Below are 24,022 nucleotides of genomic sequence, written 5' to 3' on the forward strand. Positions count from 1 at the left end.
TGTTCCCCGAGCATCGGAAGGATCAAGTCGTGTTCATGATTTAGCAGGTAGACTGTGGCAGTGGCTGTTTGTGCAGGAGAGAGTGTGGCTTGTGAATCTGGAGTCACACCACCAGGGCTCATCTCTCTAGACCACATATTTCTCTTTGGTAACATTGGGAGAATAACAATGCCTCTTTATTGTTATAGTTGCGGAAGGTACCGTGTTAGCATTATACATAAAGATGTCTTAGAAACTGAAGATAACTAAAGCTGAAATTTATTAATACACAATGTGAGAAAATGAAACATACCCAAGAGTTGGCTTTCAGCTCCAATACTACCACTGAGAGCTGGGAATCATGAATAAGTCACTTTGCTATTTTAGATTTCAATTAATCACCCATAAAATGAGAGTAACAGCAATTGTCCTGCCAACCTTTCAGGGCTGTTAGGATTATAAGGGAGATGCTGTATGTAAAATTGCTTGATAAACTACACAGTGCTATACAAATGTAAGGGTGTGAGTTGTTAAGCCAGCGGCCTCTGGAGCAGAGGACTCATGGAACCCCAGGTCCAGCAGGTGCAGGCAGAGTGAACTAGGTCAAGTTCTTGGGTCTCTCTGTGCCTTCTTTCCTTTTCCAAAATGGATATGGCAATAAAAACTACCTTGCAGAGTTGTTAGGCAGATCATATATGTTAATGCATATCAAGTGCTCAAGCCAGTGCTGAATACAAAATAATTAGGTAAATGAGTTATGCTATTATTGTCGGTATTATAATAAGCAGTACTGCTCTCCCTGTGTCCCCAGATGGTCACCAGATCTGAGTGTCTTCTGTGTCCTAAAGTTACCATCCCCATGTCTGTCTCTGAAGCCACTGAATAAGGTGACATTTTTCTTAGCTGTTCTCATTCCTCATCTTGTCTTCTTTAGCTCCGGTATTCTCTGATTCCCTATTGTCCTGAGAAATGCAACCCAGATAAGTCATTTTACACTGAACATGACTCCTTTATGCTGGGAGATAGCACCAACTTCAGTACTTTACTAGTTAATATCTTTACATTGCATTTAAGAGTGAAGCCTGTGGTCTAGATACGAACATGGCCCAGATTCAGTGGGGTTTGAATATTATACAATTTTGAAGTGCTCTTTAAGAAAAGAATATGCAATTAGAAATACAAAATTAGGTATGGATGTGAATATTTAATTAAAATGAGAAATCACAAGTAATAATTTTTAAAAGCTAAAATATATCCACAGACATCAGAAACTCCAGGAAAATAATATTGTTATTAAATGTCTCCCCAATGCACTGCAGTAACATTTTCCTGTATTCTCAGCTATATACTTTTTATTGCATCTTCAAATGCAAAGAATTTTATGTTACTGTTTCCTGTAGAAAGAATAGAAAGTAATTCAGTATATACTTTAGCATAGTTGACTGATTTTTTTTTTAATTGATAGCCCAAGATAGTTTCTTTCAGATTCCCAAATCATGATTGGTAATGTTGTAGAAATTCTTAGAATTTTGGTTTGGAAAAACACTGAGTTCCTTTCAAGGCCTATGACACCTGGTAGACTTTCCACAGACTAGTTTCAAATTTCCTCCTCTCTTCACATATCCTCAGTACTGGACCACAGGAGACATGTTCACATTGGACCCTGTGACTTCTGGGGGACATTTGTGTCTGCATTGTAGAGAGCAGACACATTTTTCTGAAAGCCATCCCTAATCAGAACAGCTAGCAAGAATGTAATATGCATAGACATGATGTGTGGTCCATAAAGCACATTTGACGAATGCAAACTCAGTGCATCCCAACGCAAATTTCTCTTAGGTGAATCCCAAAAATCCTTTTTGCCGTTGTGATGCCACCTGCAATATGATGAGTGTTATATCAGGTTAAAAGTGGTGGAAGCCCTGATTGATGGCAGTTAAAATGTCTCACTTCAGTACAGGTTACAAAATACGATCAGCTGACTATCTTCTTAGAGCCTCTTCCACAATCTTGCAAGCAGCCAGTACAAGTGAGAGGCCCTGTTTCTCTTAGCTTTTTTGGCACCAGGCCATCCCAAAACATAAGCGGGTAAGGGCTTCCTAGATGTTTCAACTTCAGAGGAGCGCCCAGCTGAACTCAGCCATGGAAATGACTCCAGCTGTCACTGTGTGGAGCAGCATGAGGTCATCCCTGCTGAGCGTAGTACAGCTTACAAAATCTTAAAGTAAATACTTGTTGTTGTTTTAAGCCACTAAGTTTTGGGAAGATTTTTTGCCCAGAAATAGATAATGAAAACAACGGACAAATGAATTTTTACTTAGGTGTGTGATGCTGTCATGACAAAATATCACGTCATGTGGTATTTTCTTTGGGATCATGTGGCAGGTTAGGGGGTGCTATAGTCTGGATATGGTTTATTTGGCCCCACCATGCCTCATGTTGACATTTGATTTCCAGCGTTAGAGGTGGGGCCTGGTAGGAGGTGTTTGGTTCATAGGGGTGGGTGCTCCATGAATGACCTGCTGTCATTCTCCTGGTAGTGAGTGAGTTCTCATCATCAGTTTCTGCGAGAACTTGTTGTTAGAAAGAGCCTGGCACCTCCCCCAACCCTTGCTGCTTCTCTTGCCATGCAATCTCTGCACACACCAACTCCCTTTCACCTTCTACCATGAGTGGAAGCAGCCTGAGCCTATCAGCAGAAGCAGATGCTGGGGCCATGCTTCTTGTATATCCTGCAGAACCATGAGCCAAATAAGCCCTTTTTCTTCGTAAGTTACCCAGCCTCAGGTATTCCTTTATAGCAACAGAAAAAAGCTAAGACTGAGAGTAAAGAGGAGAGGCTTGGAGAACGGTGAGGTAAGTGAATACGTTGTGAACTTCCAAGGCTTGGTAAAATTGAAAATGCCAAGTGGCTTCTTTTAATAGTATATGTTGAGGCATTGCAAAGGAGAGGGGAGCCAAAGAATTGACCAGTTTCCAAGATAAATTTAGAGAAAATAAAAGGGCCCCCAGCGTAGTTTTCCAGGTGTCAAAGATTTGCAAAATATGGGCCTTCGAGTAAAGATCAAATCAAGGCTGTGGCTGAAGGACACCTTCTTAAGAATTCTAGAAGACTGAAGGCAATGCTTCCTAGACCTTCCAAGTCAGACAAAAGAACTACTGGAAATCATAAGGAGGTTGCTTTACACACACAAAGTTGTGGGCGGTTAGTTGCTGAAAGAATTATGCTAGGGCATGGAGCACAGAGTGAACCTCAGTGAGGTCAATGGATGGCACACGATATTTTAAAGAGAATTGTCCTGATGAGAGAACTACCATTGAATAAAGGAATAAGGAAGTTCAAAGTGAAAAGAAGCATTTGAGTCCCAAGCTTTCAATGGGAAAAAAAAAAGTAAGCTGAAAAAGTTATTCAGCTGCAAACATGGGCCGTTTCTTATGAAAAAGGAAGAATGAATCTGAGGACATAGCAAAGAGCCGGGAAGGTGAAATCAACCAAAAGTAGAAAATAACAGTTAAAGCAAAAGTGGGAAGAGATAATGTTTGGAGCCAAGGGGAGAGCTGCAGTCGTGGAGGAAGGTCTGCCTGCCAGATCCCTGGCTTGAATCAAGAACCTCACAGAGGCAGAGCTTGACGCTCATCACAGAAAATTCTCTGCTCCCAGGAAAGCTTAATGCGCAGTGAATGAGCGCCTTGCTTGATTTTAGAATTGTTATGGGCCAGTAACTGTGATGAACTTCCTGGTCTTCGCCTTTTTATATCCCAATGTTTACTGCAACTATTCTGTGCTTATATCAGCATTATATCACAATTATATGTTGGATATAGTGGAGTTTACCTTGTATTTTCAGCTCACAGTTCTTTAGCCCAAGAGGTGCCACAGCCACATCTCAGCCCAATACAGATTATTGAACTTTGGTTTGAAGTCATAATGGGATGAAAATTTTGGATGTCTTGAAAAGAGGCAAAATATATTTTCCACATAAGAAGGGCATGAATTGCTGGAGTGAGAAGGCAGGCTGTGGAGGATTTGCCGGATAGAGGCTTCCAAGAATTCCTCCCACCCTGTATGTGCATGCTGCAATTGCCATCATGAGGTGGAATCTCTATCCCTTTTTCTTGAATCTGAGCTGGGCTGCAAGTTTCTCTGGCCAATAGAGTGAGGCAGAGGCAATGCTGTGTCAGGTCCTGACGTAGGTCTTTTGAGGCCTGACAGCTTTTGCTTTTGTCTTTCTGGAAGCCAGCCATCATAAAAAGAAGTTCAGGCCAGTGAATGAAATGACACAAGATCTTGTGCAGAGATCAGGATTCTGTGCCAGAGAACTGAGAAGCCTAAACACGTGAGTGAGGTTGGCTTGTATGTTTCAGACCCAGCTGAGCTCCAAGCTGAATGCAGCTGTGTGAGTGACTCCAGCTGACACCACGAAAAGCAGAAGGACCACCTGGCCAACCTACAGAAATATAACAAATTGTAAGTCATTCTTGTTTGAACCCCCAAGTTTTGGGGTGGACTATCATGAAGCAAGACATAATGGTGAAAGCCCCTGAAGCTTGAGTTTTCTTGACTTCATGGTGAATCCCCCTGTAGGTATAGAGTCTGGATAGGAAGGCAGTGACTTTTTGGCTGCAGCCCTGTGAAGAAGGACCAGAGTACAGGCTCTGCTCTGTGCCAGGGAATGTAGACCCCACCAACTCTATCACCTTCTCCCTTGCTGGCTGGTTCTAGCTGAACCTGGCAAATGCCTGACAAAGAAAGTGGTCCTCTTCCCCATTCCGTCCCTGCTCCAGGGCTGTGCCTGGCAGTGTTTGAGCCTTCCAGAGATCAAGCAGGCAGACCTTCCTCCATGGCTCCAGCCCTCCCCTCGGCTCCAAAACATTACCTCTTCCCCCTTTTTCTTTACACCTAGATGTGGCAGGGGCTTTCTTGTTTGCAAGCCACTGAGTGCCTCCATATTCCTTTTAGGTGTTCTTTCTTTACCCTACCTGTAACCTCTGTAAATTGTCTCCTCAATACCATATCTTCACTTGAATGAAATGGAATTCTGTTTTCTACTGTTACCGTGGCTAATATACTCACCTATCCTTGTCTCTAAATTCTGAATCCTAACCAGTAGAAACAAAGAACGATAATGGAACAGGAAGTCATGGCTACTGGATTTCAGTTGGGGGTTCCTAGTTTATCAGCTTGGTAACCTTGAACCAATCAATTAGCTTATCTGAATCATAATTTCCTTTACTGAAACTGGAAATAATAACAACCTACTTTACAGGGTTACGTTTGGGGCATCCAGCATTCATGAAGCGCTGGGTCCTGAATATAGAACTTATTAGGCGCTATATTTATATATGTAAGGGGGCTGAGTTAGAGGTCTTTACCATCTCCAGAGTTTGGCAAGAATCAAAACACGAAGGCTATAACAAGAATTTGAAATAAAGAAAGATATGCTTTGAACTGAAAAAAGACTGACCACCTTTCTGGCAGGTTTCCAGGGGCCCTGGGATGGCAGCATGGGCATCGGAAGAGGATGTCTGACAGGCTCTCCTGGTGGTGGAGCTGGGATCAGACAGCAGCAGGAACACCGTTTTTTTGCTGGGGTTTCAAATTGGTGAGCAGGTAGGTGCACATCGTTGCTGAATGAAGAACTCGTGGCATTACAAAGAGTAAATAGGATAATATGTTATCAAAAGATCTTCTCTTTGTAATCAGAGGGCTGCTCTGGCTGTTCCTGGGTATTATGCATTATTTATGGCCCATCTAGGGCTGACATCCCGCTATTCGTCTGAGAGGGACATCAGGAAAAAGAATCTTTGACACAGCAATTTTGAGCAAGACTAAATGAGAGAGAAATGAGCAGATCCAGGAGAAAGAGAAGCTGAAGAAGAATGTGGTTAGAAAGGAAAAAAAGGAAAGGAAGAGGGTGACAGGCTGCTGGGGTGATGGGAGTCATTCAACTTGACCACGAGAGAGCCCAGTGCCTTAGAAAACTTGCTCTAAATTCCAATGGATCCAAAAGGTGGAATCGTGTGGATTTCAGTTATTTCTCATGCTTGCTTATTTCTGACCAGAAAAACTGAATCTGGGAATCAATTTCTGCCAGACTCCAAAAGTTTCGTAAGAGGAAAGGAGACAAATTGGCAGTGGGCCCTGGGAACCTGAGATGGAGAAGACTGAGCTGAGTGACCAAGCAGAACCGTGAATCTGTATCCTTGTACAACGTGGTGTCCTGCATGCCGTATGGAACTGGTATTCAGGGCCTTTCTGGTAGCATGAATCAGCAAAGCTACAGCCACCCCCATTTCCACTTCCAGCACTCAACTCCCTGCCAAGTTCTGGAGGCAATAGAGTCCCATGTTTGTCTTCGTTTCTGAACACCCACAGTAATGCTGCCATTATCATGACCATCATCATCAAACACTAAATCCCTGCCAAGTGTTCTTCATTCTGTATTCTGTGTCAGGGAACTAATATCAACTGAGTGTCCAGTAAATGGCGGTTCCTCTGCTCGGTATTTAAATTGTGTTATCTAAATTGAGCCTTAAAACAACCCTGTCAGATGTCACAGTCCTCATTTTACAGAGGCTATTGCATGTTCAAAGAAATAATTTGTCCAAGGTCACATTCATCATAGGTAAAGTGTGGGCTGCAATCCATGCCTAGGATCTCTCAGACATGAAGACCAATATCTTCCTTCTGTTCCTCACAGTCATGCCCTTGAGGCTGCATTCAACACTGGAGTTAACCAGTCAAGAAAAGAACAATACCCATTTCAGCACGGACATGTGACACACACAGACAAGTTTAAATTAACTCCCAGTTTCCCACTCGGGACAGCTGGAGAATAGTCTAATCTTTCCTAGTATCAATGCCCTGTCTGCAGGGGATGTTGGATCAAAAGTTGACTTATTGCTAATTTACCACTTATTCTCAACTGCAACATAAATCTTCATTTCTTTTTGGAATGAATGGTCCTGCCACACATCCTCAGAAATAGACATGCCTTGGTTCTCAAAGGCCAAGGCTTAGCTCTCTTCAGGGGCTCTGGGACATTGCAATTTTGTGTTTGTCTTTTGACCTCACCACAAACATTCACCTGGAGTTGTTGAGATTAGATTGGATGGGGAGTCCCACCCCCAACACACACTTGCAAAATAATCTGTACAAAATCCCTGATGTCGTAGCTGGCACAGAAGGGCCTCTCTCACATCCCCATTGCCTTCCCTTGGAACTAATCACAAATTCCTCCTGCCCCACCAGGCGCTCATGTCACAGCCTTCATCCTTCATCCTTCCTCCCAGCCTTGTGTCAAGAGGACCACAGATTTGCATTTTACTTGGGGAAGGTATGGTCTCTTGGCCTGATGCCCTGGTGGTTGTGGGTCAGATGCATCTCTGGGATTGGGGAAAGTTCCGGTACCAACTGAGAATTTCAGATAAGGCAGAATCAACACATGGTTATTGAGCATTGAATACTAGAGGCCCTATGCTAGTTGCTTTAGAGATATTATTTAATCCTTTCCACAACTGTCTGAGGCAGGAATCAGCAGGCGCCTCCTTCCACTCCATTTTTCAAGTATAAGATCTTCAGATATTTATCCAAGGCAAGGAGGAGTTTGGTGGAATTTCCCATTCAGATCTCTCTGATCTCAACGCTCATGTTCCATTTCTGTTTGACTATCATAATTCCTATATTTTTGAATTCTCAGGGTGTGGCCCACTGTCTGCAACATAGAAGATGCTTAGGAGGTATTCATTGCATGAATGGGGAATGAATAAAGGAATAGCATGCAAAAAAAAAAAAAGTATCTTTAGGACTTCAGATCCAGACTGGAAGAGGAGGGGGAGTCAGTGACGTGACTGGGCTGACTCTCATTGCTCCTGGGAAAGGGGCAGTGTCCACATAAAAGGAAGAGGGTCTCAGGTGTCCACCTCAGTCTCCTGTGGATGGCCATCTGATAACTCGTGAGGCTCAAATGCATCAGCCTCTCTTCACCTCTGCCCCTGCCTTAACCCCCTCAGCTGTCTTAGCAAAGAACTCAGTGTGCTGCCCGAGCAGGCTGCGTCCTCTTCCAGCTAAAGCTGGGTGCCTCCAAAACCCTTAACTGGCACATTCAAAGGACAGGACCATTTGCCTTCTCTAATAATTGCATTGGAAAAGGAAAATCAACTCTTGGTGACGTGCCAGTCTTGTATCTTTTACTGGCACCCTGATAGTCTCACCTTTAAATTGAAAAACCTTTCTTTAGTCTGTCTCCCTTTTTTTAATACAAAATTTACCAATAAGAGGAATTCAGTAAAAGATTTCTGGCATAAAGCAATTGCCATTTGTGTAGAGATGGGATGCTTAACATAATGCAGGCAGAAAATTAGCCTGTAATCACTGCTTTCTTTTGGATCTGCTTTAGATGTATTTAAGCCCAGGAGACTCCTCCAGAGAGTGTGCCCCCTGGGACTCAGTCCCTCCTCCTGCCTATTACCTTTGGTTTTGTTGTCTTCAACAAAGAAAATTAGGGGGCCGTGGCTATTGAGATGTTTGTGTTCAGGCAGTGAGATGTTCACACACACAAAAATGATAGTCATTGCATCTGATTATGGATGATTTAATGGCAGAAATTATCTTGCAGGTTCGTGGCGGCAACGTCAAGGCCAGCAGCGTCAGGCAGACGTCTTCCTTGTCCTACCTCTACCTGGACTTTAACTGCCAAACGCAGAAGATAGGCTCTGCTTTCCCTACTGCCTTTTCATTGGGTCCAAAGAAAGGGCCTAGGCAGGGGCGGAGGCCAGCAGCCAGCTGAGGCTTTCATGCAGGGTGAAATGCAGCAGAGGCACAGCGGCTCTGCTTCGCCGCCGGTTTCTCACTCTCACAACAAAGAACTCAAAGTCACTGAGTGTTAGAGACTCTTCCAGATGAGCCTGGCAAAAGAAGCTGGAGAAGAGCCCCGTAGCGTTCATTGAATCCCCGCCTCTCCTTAAGAACTTAATTTTCACTTTCAGTATCTCTCCTTCTTTCTGCACCTTCCCTTTTATTATAAAATTCAGACTCCTACTGTGAGTGGAGCTGCTTATTATTAACTTCATGACAAGTGAGTAAGTCGCTCTATGGCACTAGGCCTCAGTTTGCACATTTACAAATGGGTTTGTAATGCCCACTCTTGAGACTTGATGTGAGGACTGAAACAAATGTGTAACCCTGAGAGTCTTTGTAGAGGTACCTCACCACAGGGAGCATGGGACTTCTTGGTCTCTAGCGATTTTCAACACACTCTGCTTTTTAAAATTCATTGGGAAAGTTAGAACTGCAGAATGTGTTTCCACTACCGAGGTCAAGGGGGAGGCAAAGCCACCCTCCCTGTTTGAGCTTCTCTTGAAGCTGTGACTTCAGCTTTCCAGTTAAACATGGAAACTCAGGTCATCCCAGAACCCCATATGACCCAGTGTCGGTGGCAGGGGAGGTTTCCATGAAAAGGAAAACACTTTAACAGCCTGATGCAATTAAAACAAATGCCAGTGTTTACTTGTAGCCCTCTAAGAATATTAAAAGAGATCTGTTTGATAACTATCAGCTAGACTTTTTAAAATTAACTTTCCCCTGCTTATACTTTTTCTCTCACTCACAACACAGCTGCCTGAAGCTTCCTTTTGCCAGGACCCATGCTAGACTCCCCCACTCAAATCACATCCATAGCAAATTTCGCTTTCTCTTTTTCCTTTGCTCTGTTTCTGCCTTTTCTTCTCTCCCATGAGTCTGTACCCTCATCTCCTTTGCTCGAGTTCTGTCTCTGTCTATCCACTGTCCCAAATTTGCATCATAAAAGCTTATCACAGGAGATTAGCTTATGGCAAAGGTAGAAATCTCGTTTGGAGGTTAAAGGGAGTACAAGCAAAGGAGAAACAGAGTGGACAAAAATAGCAGTTTCTTAGTCAATCAAGGCAGCGTGCAAGCCTGTGAAGATTCACGTTAATGATTCTTGTGGCCCTCAGATACGATGGGGCACACATCCCAGAGTGGTTACAGATTCTATTCCAGCTCACCCAGGGAGTGTATAGAAAAACGAACACCAGGGTCAAACAGATAAAAGCAAGATGATGTCACACTTTTGTCAATCTGTTGAATAAAAACCTGAAACAATTTCTGCCCATGAATATGCATCATGTGTATGTCTCAGCTCTCATCAGCAGGGCTCAGCAGATGGCTGGTATGTGCTGAGATCTGCTATACACCATACCTGAAGATTGAGATGGGTGGGGGAATCAAGAGCTGGACAGAAGCTGGCAGAATGCAGAACACATCGTCTGGGGGGAGTGGCAATTCTCCATTACCCTTGGTCCTGAAGCCAAAGGCCATGATCTTACAGAATATAAAAGGTAGCTCTAATGAGTAAGACATGAAAAGGGGCTTGACCATTAGTGGTCATTAATGCTCCCATTCCCAGGGCCATTAACCTTGGGTCCCCTGGCCCAGTTCCAACTAGGTTAATTACATACCGCCTTCTCAAATTCCCTCCTGCCCTGACAGCTGTATTCAGCATGGTTTAAGAAATGTTAGTGGCATCTGTCTTAATTATCAACCTGAGGATGAGGCCTTCATCATTGGTTCTCATATACGAGCATTTTCATTATGAGTAGGAGGACTAGTGGGAGCTTACATGGTACAGGAAGGCAATGCCGTCTTCACCAGGCCTGTTCTTAATGGTCCCAGAGAAGCAAATAAGGCTTTTTATTCTCCCTAAGATGGGGCTGTGTGGCTATACTTCAAAAGCAGAGATTGTGCTGTTAACAATGCAGAGCTCATAGTGATGGTAAGGGGATGCCAAGAGGACCAAAGGGAGCCTAATTGCTAGAAAGCACTGGCTATGTGGCTGCCTATGCTGACCTAGGGTGCTTCCCTGCAAAGGCCCCTGCAACCACACAGCTCCCTCAGCTCTTTCTAGTGTTATGAGAAAGCTGCGTAAAACTTGGAAGCTTAAGGCTTAGCAGCACTGCTCATATCTGCCATTGCTGGCCACATCAGACACTGCCCTGATATCAAACACGTCTGAAGTCCCCTGTTTTCTTCCAGCACCCAGCACCCTCCACTCTTCACAGGCCTTGCATCTTCCCAAACTGGGGTCAGTCCTGTGACTCACCTTCTCCAAGCCTTTGCCCAGAAAGCCGAGCACAGCTAGAAACACAATTCACGTGACTGTGGAGATGGGAGCCACACATATTCATTGTCTCGTGTTCAGGGGATCTGCTAGGACTCTTCCAAGTCCGTTTGGTATCGTTGGCTAATTCAATCTCTACTTCTCTCAACCTTCAGTATTCTGCTAAATATTTACCTCAAGCCCATATTCTTACAAGACAACCTTCTCTCCCACTCCTCTAAGGAAATTGAAGTTATCAGGTGTGCTCTACTCAAATTTCCAGCCACAGTCCATAGGTATCAAATTCTCTATATCAATGTTCATTTTTACCTACTCTATTGTTGTCTCCATTAAAGCATTGCTTTACATGCTGTCATCTGACCAGAAGTACACTTCCTAGCACCCTCCCTACTTCTGCTCCACTGTGCCCAATGTATTCATCTGTACATTGCCATGAATTTGGAAAATCACCCAATTCCCTCCTCAGTTTTCAAAGGCCACAATATATTTCAGTCCAAATTTTGCACTGACAGAATATATTACATCTGCATCAAGCCAGGACGTAAAGTAAAAAGAAGCTTCAAGGGATGGAAAGAAATGAGTTTCTCCCACTCCAAGACTGAAGAAATGGAGACAGAGCTGGCCACTCTTCCTGGAAGACCACAGTTGCTGCCCACGCTGCCCTTACTCAGGAATGGCTAGATGCTCTTTCTGACTCTTTCCGCAGGTTTTCTGTTTTGGAGGCTCACTGCTATTTCCCACAATCTGCTCTATAGGAATCCCTTTTATCATACTGCTTTTATTTTAAACCACCCCTATTTTAGAAACTGCTGGAGCTTAGAAACCAATTTTCATGCTTATTCCAAAGCATTTGTGGCATTTAGGGAAGTTGTACACAAGCTGCATGTGAGTTTCATCATGGGAGACCCAAACTCACTTTGTTCAGAGGGAGGAAGTCAGGGTAGAGATGGGGGGTCTGTATGATGTCTTCATTGGTGAAAATGCGTAGTATCAAGTGACAGCTATTGGTGAGTAGAGGAAAGGTAGCATCCTGGTATCCAAACAAAGTCACTTTTAGGAGCAGACAGAGTTGTGCGTCAATGGCATAAGGCATCGTGCCAGTATATTAACGCACCCTACTTGATGTTACCCTTGCAATCATTCCTGATAACCGCCCCCGCCCCGCCTTGCTCTTACCCAGTTCCAAGGCTAGGAGTAGGTTGAAGCACTTGAGTCAGTGCAAAAATTTAAGAGAGTGAAAAAAAAAAGTAATCAAGATAAACAATAAGTGAATGCAGTATTTTTTTAACAATGAAATCAATGCAAAAACCCATGATGAATGACATATCAAAAGTTTCAATAAAGCTAGGATCAGTATAGCACCAGGTCAAGCCATAATAGAGCCACAGGCAAAAGGAAAAATCAGTAATACTGACCCTGCCTGTTTTAAATTTTGATATTTTGTTAATATTTTTTTAACACTGGTTTTGATTTTTTTAAAAAAATATTTTGTCAAAATGTTGCTAATATTTCTTCCCGAGCTTTTACGCCTGCTTCAATTTGGCATGCAGCTGAGCACCTGACTTGCTTTCTGTACTAACTGCTATTCCCACCCACAATGGCGTATCACCTGCACCTTTACCTCGCAATGACCTTGAGATCACTCCCTTTCTTCTATTCTCACTGCCACAGCCCCAGATCATTTCCCCATCATTCCTTTCTTACATTAATTCAACAGTTCTCTGTTTGGTCTGCAGATTTCCAGAACTACTCTTTTCCTGGAAAATTGTAGATCCCACTTTTCTGGCTGTTCCAGAGCCATATGGTGCTCCCTAGGGCCCAAGGTGAGGAGATCCAAACTTGAATCTGGCTGCAGCCTCCTTTCTGTTTGTTCCGCCGTAGGCAACCCTTAGTTTGCCTCTGCAATCTCCTTTCTCACCATTCCTTCCTCCAGGCTCCCTAAATAACCCATCTGCTCTCATGTTGTGAGGCATCCCAGCTTCTCTCTAACAGTTCTTCGAACTTCTCATGTTCTCTCTTACCCTTCTCACCTTTTATACATGTGGTTCTGTCTGTCTGGAATATTCTCTTCTCTTCCTCCTGTCCACAAAACCTGCCCTTTGTGGAGACTTCTATTAACACGTTTTCCATTGCCTTATAATTGCCTGTTGGGACATTTTTCTCACTCACCAAGCCCTAAAATGCTTCACAAGGGCAGAGAGAATGTCCCTAATTCATCTCTGTATAAAAGGCATATAGCAGGTGCTCAAAACAAGTTTGGTGGTTATTTAAATGAATTATGAATAATTGGATAATTGAGTCATCGTGATCAGAATGCTCATAAACCAGGCTTTATTAAGCCCCTGGCTTTGCAAGGTGGTGTGCAGGGCACTAGGAATCAGTGCTGCCCTGGGCGAGTGAGTGTTCACCGAGCTCCTCAAGCCCTGGAGCTGCGTGGAATCCACAGGTTATTTCCAACACCCAGCAAAGGCATGGGGCAGGACCAAGTAAAGAGCCAGACTGGATTGAAATGTAGGTGCTGGGCTATGTGGAAAAGTACTTTGTGGCTTTCACTGGGCTGAGACGCCTAGCTTCAATTTTAAAACAACTTCATTGGACAAAACTAGACATCTTTGAAATTTAACCATTCCTGGGTGGGAATATCAGAGTGGTGAGTCTCTTCCTGTGGAGCTGTGTGTTGAAGAAATTCAATGGGAACATTATTTTTAACAATTATAACTGTGGTCAGAGTCTCTCGTTATGATTATGCGCTTGGGATAGCCACAGAGACTACTAATCCATCTGAAGCTTGCCTTCATTCGTTTAGTAATTTAGTTGCTAAACACTTCTACCCTCAGGCAGGCTCGCTAGACACTAACCATACAAGAGGCAGAAAACAAGAGGCTCCTAGTCATGCGGAGGAGGCAGATAAAAACCTAGCTGAATGTGGAATTATACAACAATGTAATAACCACTATGACAGAAATATTCACATGGTACCCTGGTATGCTACCTGCCTCTTAGGCAAGGTGTCCAGAAACGCTCCCCAGAAGAGTTAATTCCTGATGTGTGCCCTGTAGGGGTTAATTCCTAAATTTGAAGTAGCCAAGTAACAAAGAGAAGGCAAAATAATCCAGGCAATGAAAGCATGATATACAAATATTTTGAGTACAAAAACAAGATGAAGGAAGTTTGCATGCTGGAGGCTATCAGGCTGAAAGGTTAGGTGTAGGAAGAAATGAAACATGAATGGCAGATACTGGCTGGGTCATGAAAAGTCAAAATACTTGCCCTGAAAGATTATTTTACAAAGGGGAGTGATCTGACTGAATTTGTTTCTTTGGGAAGAATTATTATGAAAGCGGTGAGAGAAGAGATAAGTGGGGGCAGAAAAGTCAGCTTTGGGTCTCTACTGCAGCCTGGGCCAAGAAGTTGTTGTGTCTAACCAAGGAAATGCAAGGAAGGCAGAGAGCATGTTCCACTGGTCCTAAGGAGCTACAACTGTCAGAGCCTGGTGGCCAGCTAAACGTTGTAGGTAAGGATAAGGAAGGCATGTAGTGTGACCCACAGGATATAAAGTTGAACTTCTGATGGACGAGGGGCAGGATGGTGAGCAGGGAGTAGAGATGATATGTACAGCTTTTATTGCATGCATTTTAGGGACTTTTGATACATCTGGGAAGAGAGATCTAGAAAACATACCTATCTGGGAAATAGTATTTTGAGAATCATCAGCAAATGGGTTTATGAAGGTAAAGAGTTGTAAGAGATTATTCAGTGAGGTAGAAGAGAGTAAGGAGAACAGCACGGATATGATTTACTGGACACTGACATTCAAGCTGATAAAGGAAGCAGAGGGAACAGCCTCTGAACTCTGGAATCACAGTGACCCCTCATCTCTGTTCTCTCTCCTTCTCTCCCTCCCAACCAGTGGTAGACCACATTGACTAGAAGAAGACCTGGTTCAGATTAGATGCTCTGGCCACAGAGAATGGCAGCACCAACCCAAAGGCAGACGTGGGGTAGAAATAAATGAATAAGACTTGGACTTGGGAAACCTGGGTTGGGGTCCTTGCTCTGTTCCTTGATAGCTCTGGACTCTGGATGCGTTTCTTCACTGCTTCCATTCTATTCTGACTTCATAAATCTCTGAGATGGAGATTCATTATGACCAGGATTCTTTGAGACTGCTGGTTGTGATCACACCGATACAAATAGATTTGATTCTTCCATCGTCTGGGGATCGAATTCACCTTTCTCCTCGGAGCGTACGCTTTCTCCTCTAAGCTGTGTTACCCTCCCAGAGTCTAGATCAAACCCTCGCTGAGGCCTAAGACATGCTTGTCAAGCTGAACCTATTATCACTGTGTGGAAACAGAGGGTGTGGGGTATGCATAGCAAGTTCCCCCAAGTTCCTCACTTTCATCCCCAAGAATAGCCCAAAGAAGAAAGACATTCCTAATGAAAGGAAAACCCATCTGGGGTATGGTGCTGAAGGCTGGATGTCATAAGACAAAAATTAACTTTAAATTCTTATAGTATTTAGCCCCTCAGATGAAGATTAGAGAGCTCTTCTGCCTATGTGGGCTGAGTAGGAGAAGGGGTGGGAGGAGTGGGCAGGGAAAGTGTGGCTGCTTTTCAAAGTGTTCCCTCTTATACTCTCATACCATAAAAAGGCTGTTTTCACTAGAGGGTCTTTAGGCTCTTTCCTTTTTCTTTTATTGTCTTGATAAATCCTTTATAGGGGCAGCTGTCTTACAAAACTTGCCCAGAACACACATAAACCCCTCTCATCACAGGTTATAAGCCTGTCCCTCCTCCCCTGACTCTGAAGCCTGTAAATAATAGACTGATTAGGAAACCTAGACTGGACCTGCCACAGCCCTGAGCACCATGCTACCTCCCTTCCCTCTTCTGGACAAGTAACAGATGGCTGGCTTGGCAAGCGGTCCAAGCGAGCAGAGAGGCCTCCTCCAACCCCAAGCACACCCACGGAGCCCAGGTACATGATCAGCTGGGGTCCTACAGTTACCTGGTTTTAGACCCCAACCCTGCCACTCACTTGTCTGTGAAATAACTCATCACATTTAACACAGTGAGTTGATACACAGTCTATAGATAGCATGGTAGAGTTTTCCCTAAACTTAGTGGAGAATGGGTTCATTATTAATTTTCTAGAAGAACATACAATGGACAGGAACATACAATGGGTGACAAGCTAAACACTAAATATAGATTTAGTTAACTTCAGCCGTCTTGGACAGACTAAGGAGTACACACAGGCGTTCCTCTCTCCCTTTCCCACTTCCTCTCTCCCACCTCCCTCCTTCTTCCTTTTTTCCTTCCTTTACGCCTTCCTTCCACAAATATTTATCCTGAGTACCTGCCATGTGCCAGGCAGATAAGGCAGGGCTTATGCCTATATCTCAGTGTCTGCATAATAGATGCTCAACACATTTGTTGAATGTGTCTTTACCTTCCTGCCTTTTTTTCTCTTCCAAGTCTTTTCATAGTAACATCATATTTTCCTGACTCTGTCTCCCATGACCTGTAAGATATTGAGCTCATTATTTTTATCTTTCATTTCTAAAGCCCAGGTATACTTTGGCTCATCTCATAAAATCCCATTAAACAAATAATCTGTCTTTGGCAGTTTTTTTTTTTTCTTTAAGAAAATGAACGTAGGGCTATGTGGGTGATAATTCTGTATTATTTAGAAAAAATATTTATATTTTCTCATTCTAAGTGATCTAAGTATTAACTTGAATCCTAACTTACTAGATCACCTACACGACCTTCCCAAGAGAGATGTGTGAGGTTGACTGCTGTATATAGCACTTTGTCAGCTCCCTACATTTCAAAAACCCTCCTCTTCCTCAGTTCAATTTTTTATTTCATGTCCCATTTTTCCAAGAGCCTTACCCTCTGCTACCTGTCATGGCCCCCTTCTCATGTGTGGAAACTCACAAAGGTTTAAGGGATTATATTCCTCTCAGAAAAATAGATAGAGACCTCTCCAAGAACAAAAATGCAAAGAAAATTGGAGGAATAACCCTATAATGAAATAATTTTAAGTAATAAAAGACAATTAGTTATCAGCTTCCTTAAGCCTCACCATTCAAACCATGTGGGCAGACACCTACTCTGTCTGCTTATAAGATGGGGCTTGGTTTGCAAAAGTTGCTTCTTTATGTCTATGACCAACTGGGTCCAGCCAACAGAGAGAACAGACTACAGAGACAATGTAGTCGATGAGATGGTAGAGGAGAGAGGAATGGAGGTGTTTCAGGCAGAAGGAACACTCTGAGCAGAGGGCCAGGAAACATTTGGACTTGATAGTTTGGGGTAATTACAAGTGGCATCACACTGTTATTCCATAAAGAGCAAGGGCAGGCAATGAGGATAGGAAGAAAGCCCAGCATCATATATGTTAAGCCTTTCTTTGTGACATGAAGAGGACTACACTATGCCTGGTCAAATATGGGTACTAATAGGGCCAGCTCCACATTTTGGAAACATCGCTTTGGGAGCAGCATGGAGGATGGGTTTGGGGGGCGAAAGGAGAATAGAGATGAGGCTATTGCGATGGTCCAAGAAGGATATAATGATAATCTGTAACTAAGAGAGTGGTATCAGGAATGATAAGACGGGCCAATATTTGAAATAAAAATTTCAAGACTGGCTACTAGTTATAAATGGAGCACTGGAAGAGATGAATATTGAAAAGTCCAGGTTCCTGGCTAGGCAGCTGAGCAGATGGAGATACTACAAATCAAGAAAGAGAATTCGGAAGAGAGCAGAGCAGGAGCTATAGATGATGAATGTGATGTTGGATATAAAGAGCTTGAGGCATATGGTACCTGGGAGCCATCCAGGTGACTCTGTTTGGCAGACAGGTGGGCATGTAGGGCTGGAACTCATGGACTGGAGATCAGATTGGGGAATTACTAGTATGTAAATGGGACTTTAAGACATGAGCATAAATGAAATTGCCAAGGAGAAGGCGTAGAGCAAGAGGTGAGCTATGGTTGGGCCCCAAATAAACCAACCCTGTAAGAGAAAAACTGGGAAAGAGGAATCTACTTTAGAAGCTGAGGCAGAAGAGTTTCCGCATGGAGGGGGTGGGTTAATTGTGTCAACTGCTACAAAGATGAGAGACGTGGATATGTTCAGAGGAAGATCAGAGAATGCTGAAAGCACTTGGTAGTTTTTGTTGGGCAGGAGGTCACTGTTTATGACTTGAATAAGTAATTTCAATGAAAAAGTAAGACTAGAGGCCAGATTACAGTTGACTGAGGAGTGAAAATGAGAGAACAAGGTGAAGATAGTGGGGGTGTGAACTACTTTTTAAAGAAAGCTGGATGAGAATGGAAGGAGAAAGATAAGACCACTGTTAGACGAAGACATCTTTAGGGTTTATTTTTATTCTTAATTTTAAATAAAATTGCCATTTAACAATGACAGTAATAACCAATATTTGCAGGGTGATTACTATTTTCTAGGCTTTGTTCAGAATATTTTATAAATATTGACTCATTTAATGAGATACTTGCATTTAGATAACTGGACTTCAAACACACCCCCACCATAATTTTAAAGGAAAACTCAATAGTTTGAAAAAAAAAAAAGTAGATCAAGAAATGGTAGTCAAAGGGAAGGAGAGGGTGAAGACGCCAGAGACAGAAGGAATGGATTGGCCAGAATTGGGGAGAAGCCAGAAGCAGTGTTAGAAGGGGCAGAATCAGCCCTCAGCAGGGAGTTCTATTTGAAAGAAGCAGAGGGAACCAGGGAGAGAGTGAGCCCACTCCTTCTCCACCACGCCGCTGTGATACCTGGGACGGCCACACCTCATTACCTTTCATTTTCCTTCTTCCAGCTCAGTTATGCTTCCAAACTTCTCAAAACCTTGCAGCTAGGAAATTCTAAGTAATGTCCACTCTCTAGTTCTTCTAATCAGATTGAAACCCTGCTTATCCCTGCCTCTTTGCTGAGAGGAGAAAGGCCATCTTTATGTGCGGTATCACCAGGCATGGAGGAAGATTGAGGCCCTGTGAGTGAACGTAAAAAATGTATGAGTTTGTGTCTGGTGAATACTCCCTCACTGACTGATTCACAAGCTCTCCCTCCCCATCCAGGATCCATCCGTTCTGCTCATGTACTCCCTTAGGGAACTTTCTTCGAGCAGTTGTCAAAGCATGGGAGATTTGTTTTTGGGCTTGGAGCTGCCATGCCAGAGCCCAAGGCACCCCTGCCTACCTTGGCCTCCATAGTGGGTTACAGCCTCCTCTCTGCTCCTGCCTGCTACCCAGCCGCAAATAATGATGGGTGAGAGGCTCAGTGTTCAGGGGCATTGTGGGGATATATTTGCAGTCCAGTTACCTAATGCAAGTATCTCATTAAATGAGTCAATATTTATAAAGTATTCTGAACAAATCCTAGGAAATTGTAACCACCCTGCAAATATTGGCAATTATTATCATTGTTATTAGTATTATTATTGTTCCTCATATTCTTACAAGGCTAAAATCTATTCTATGTACACAGTGGAAAATCAATTAATATTTCATGGAGCAATTATTTGGTGTGGCATAGAAGCAGCCTGAAGAAAGATCAAGTGATCACTAAATCTCTGGGCTGTAGTGGAATTAATGTGGGCTTTGGACTTGGCATGAGGCTGAATTGAATGTCTACCACTTATTAGCTGTGTCTTTTAGCCTCAGTTTCTTCATCTATCAAATGGGTATGCTAAATACTACCTCAGAGGGCTATGATAAGGTGTAAAATTACATATATTCATTGTTAAACACCCATCAGCTCTTTTAAAGTTACCCCCTTCTCCCCATTTCCTTTACATAGGAAGAAAGTTGTGCTGAAATTCTTTGGAAAAATGACTGTGTCTTTCTTGTGACACCGAACATTTGTTATCTTGTATTTTGTGATTATGTGCACTTTCTAATGCTCTTTCCCCTCCTTTAGCAGCCACCCCGACACACACACACACACACAAACACACACACACACACACACACTCTCTCTCTCTCTCTCTCTCTCTCTCACACACACACACACACACACTTAAATGTTTGGTTCAGAACAAGTTAAATCTGTAAACCAGACAACTATTTTGTTCATAGGATCAGTCTTCTTTTCTATCCAGATTCCCTTCCTTTTTCAAACATCTAGCCATTTCTCTCTGTCCCTGGTCTTCCCTAACACCTTTGTAATAATTTCCTGGGCAAGGGTAATGCCCAAGAGCCCTTCCAGAGAGTGGGTGCTGACACCACGCATGGGGGATACCGAATGTAATTAAACAAAGCAGGTCTGACTTCCCCATGTGTCACCCAATTAAATAGCCACACAGTAAATCACTCAAGGGAATCCCGCTGATGGCAGCAGAAAGAAGAGACTCAATTACCGCCCCTGACGGGGCCAGCGTATTGTTATTTATACAACAGCATTCTGACTGGAAAGCCAGGGAAGAGAGACGTTCAGGTTTGAAGTGCCTCCTGTTAATTGAAACATCTTGGTTTCAGGAGGCTGGTTGGAATTCACAGCCATGACACACCACATAGCATATCCATGCTCCCACTGGAATCTCTCCATAAGTGAATTTTTATTTTTCCCACTTTGAGTCATTGGCAAGAAGGGATTTCCAGACTGACTCCACAGAACACTCTAGGTAGACAGACAAGCAGCTGGTGATCGGAGTAAATCCCCACAACCCCAGTCCACAGATAGAACCTCCAGGAGCAGTTCTTCTGCCCTTTCACTCATGAACAAGGCAGGCTATGCCGAAGACCCTGGAGCAAGTGTTTGCCTTTGGGACAGAGTAAATTTACCGGCATGCTTCTACGCAGCTATTCACCACAGCTAGAAATGAGAACTCATTTTAACCTTGTCACCTCAAACTCCAATGTTCCTGGAATTCTCACACTCATTCCCTAAGTTTTAATGTAAATATAATGTCCTCAAAGACTACGTCCCCCACTACCACCCTGCCTCCCAGGCAGATCTAAGTGGGCTTTCTGTAACACACTCTTAAAATATTCGTCATCCCTCAGTAGCATATGTAACTATTACAATGAAATAGCTCATGTGATGATGGTGTCATATCTATCTTTCCCCGATATGTGATGGATCCTAAGAGGGCAGAGATGAAGGGCTGCTTCATTACCCTTGAATTTCCTAGGACAGCGCCTGCCAGATAGCATTCCATAAAAACTGGTTGAAGGAGTGATTGGATTAACCAAGGAAAAACTTCCTTGGAGAGGCAAATAGGTAAACAAAACTGTGCATTGTATTTAGAGAAATAATAGATAGAATTATCTTGGGGATTAGCTTCTCTTGGGGTGTTATCTGGGTTGAGACTGCCCTCCTGAGCCTGGGTGAGTAAGAGCTGACAACAGTCATGTGTGAATAACGTGTCTGTGAGGTCCAGTTTGGTCAATCGCATTTGATTGTTCAGGAATTCACTGAGCATCTAATATGTTTCCAGCTTGATGTTAGGCTGCAGAGGATGTAAGAATGTATGGCAGGAAGGTTTCCTGTCAAGTCTGAGCTTATGATCTCCTGAGAAAGATGAAATTTCTAGTCGGCAAGCATGGTAGAGCTAAGAAATGGATTACATGGTCTAGATAATAAAGGCTTGGAGCTTGAGAATGCAAGTGTTCATAGCATCACTTCTCTGCCTCTTCCTTGACAAAAGCTCCAGGAAGCTGGCTGCTTTCCCTTTTAAGTTCAGGGATCTCTCCCCTCTCCCTTCTTCTCAGGACCTTCGACAGCCCTGCTGCACAGTAAGGCAGACCTGGGCTGCTTGCACATGTGCCTGTGAGCCAAGGAGGGTGTGTTCAGAGGCAGAGCTGGCTCCCAGAGGATAGCCCCGAAGTAACCGGGGGAGCCTTTTGGGGCAACTTGTGCTGGTCCCCACTGGCCGGACTTTGAACTTTCAAGCCTTCCTGTTGCTCTGGCCTATCTCACGTTCCTCTCCCGGAGAACCATCTGCCTTCAAGATAGTTGCAGTGTGTGCCAGTGTGAGGGTCTAGAGGAGAGAAGATTAATTACTCTCTCATCAGAAAAAGGAAAGCTGGTAAATGTTGGTGTTTAGAGAAAAATGAGCTGGTGAAATAGAGCCAGGATGCTTTGCCCAGTCTTTTATTTTGGAGTGAAAAATTGCTAATACAGTGAGACAAAAGCTTCTTTTCTAGGGCACCTCCTTGCTAGGAGTTGAACTCAGAAGGCCCAAATCCCTCTGCCTTTCAGACAACTGAGAACTCTCTTGGAAGCGGTGTATATGCATTAGAGTCCTACTTTCTCACTAACTTTCTATCCCCAGGCTAATAGCAAAACAGCTCTTTAAAATAGAAAAAGTAACGCTGCCTCGCCCGTGGCAGATAATGTAAGGGTCATACCATCATATGAAATAAGGCGCAAAAGAGGACAGGCTGTGCCCATATAGAGGAGATACCCAGGTGTAAGCTATTCCACAGCTCAGTCGCTTAATTTTGTTCTCATTGAAATAATACCACAAACAGCTACAGAGCTCTAAGGAAATGTAAATGCAGACCAGTTTCATAGAATTTCCAAACAAAATTAGACTTTAGAATATGATTGCATTGAATCCCTTCATGTTATAAAGATGGACACACAGACAAAATCTATATAATGATAATGAACATGGACAGTTAACTATATTCCACGCTTGGCTCTCACTATTCTACATGTAGTAAGTTATTTGATCATCAAAATCAATCCAGTGAGGGAGGTACTGTGATTCTATCTATTTTACAGATGATAAAACTAAGCTCATGTAACCTACCCAAGGTAGCACATCGGCAGTACCTGGGTTTAGCCCCAGGAATCTTGTCCTAAACCCACCTTATCATTGTGACACTGTCTACCAGCTGCCTAGCAACTGAGTCCCAGAGAGGAATAGGGAGCTTGCCCAAGGCAACTCAGCTGTCAGGCATGGCCTTCGGGTCTCCCGAGGTGCAGCCAGTTTCTGTCTCCTGAGATGGCAGTATAATGTAGTGGGCAAGACTTTGGGTTCAAATCCTGGGATTGACCTTGGGCAAGTCATCAGCCTTCCTAGGATTTGGTTTTCTCATTTATATCAAAGTGCCGTAAAAATAGCTTGTTTTCATCATAGTTTATCATGAGAATTAAATGAGGCAATATATGTAAAGCCCTTAGAAGATGCCCTACAAAGATAGCAGCCATTGTAGTTACATTGTGCTGCTTCTTACAGAAGCGTTCAAGGAGCCCACACAGGGCAGCAGTGGTGGCCTCACAGTGGCAGCGGGTAGAGAGTGGGGATGCAGAAGGGTTGGTTACGGGTGGGGAGACCCAGGAAAAACCGAAATGGAGCTTGTGTTTGTAACAGAGAACACCAGCCTGCCCTGCCAGAATAAGATGAAAAAGCAGAATAAAAAAGTTAGAGCCACAGGGCACTGGTAAGAACAACCAACGCTTTCCATCTGCTTACTCACCTTGGTATTTTATCCAATTGTTCTGCCTTAAATGGACAAGAATCGGAATGGGGACAAGCACTTTCTTACCTGGCAGGTCCAGGCTCAGCTAGGATGCCCGAACTACCTGCCCTTCTCACCCTGTGAAGGTGGAACAGCCAATTTTGCCTGCCCATCAGCTGCCAAAACAGAAAGTTCCTAGCTGGGGAAAAAGCTGCTTGCACCTCCCTAGGGAGTTCTGAAGATATGCAAACTTTTGCAATTGCTCCTGCCTCCTCAAATCTCTCTTCCTCTGTTAACAACTCGACAGACATCTTGTCTGTGTTTGATAAATAAGCTTCTCTATTTATTCAGGGGAGTGAATTTGTAGCTATTATGATTCAAATGACATTGACATGATATTTTCTCTCTTTTTTCACTGTAGCATCAGAAAAAGAAAACCTATAGAAAAAAAATTCACAA

The 24,022-nt window shown here is 43.5% G+C and overlaps 1 protein-coding gene and 1 long non-coding RNA gene across 6 annotated transcripts in view; one reads left to right on the plus strand and one right to left on the minus strand.

Annotated features, from left to right (window-relative positions):
- Window positions 1-24,022, minus strand: part of NTM (neurotrimin) — a 972,209-nt gene that overhangs the window by 857,556 nt on the left and 90,631 nt on the right. The gene's annotated exons all lie outside the window — the stretch shown is intronic.
- Window positions 4,350-10,031, plus strand: LOC119470062. The gene is made up of 3 exons (XR_005198924.1): window positions 4,350-4,447; window positions 7,232-7,316; window positions 8,598-10,031. It is a non-coding gene; the product is annotated as an uncharacterized LOC119470062 (long non-coding RNA).

This window comes from Cebus imitator, unplaced genomic scaffold (genome assembly GCF_001604975.1).
Source record: "Cebus imitator isolate Cc_AM_T3 unplaced genomic scaffold, Cebus_imitator-1.0 Scaffold0, whole genome shotgun sequence".
Classification (NCBI taxonomy): Eukaryota; Metazoa; Chordata; class Mammalia; order Primates; family Cebidae; genus Cebus; species Cebus imitator.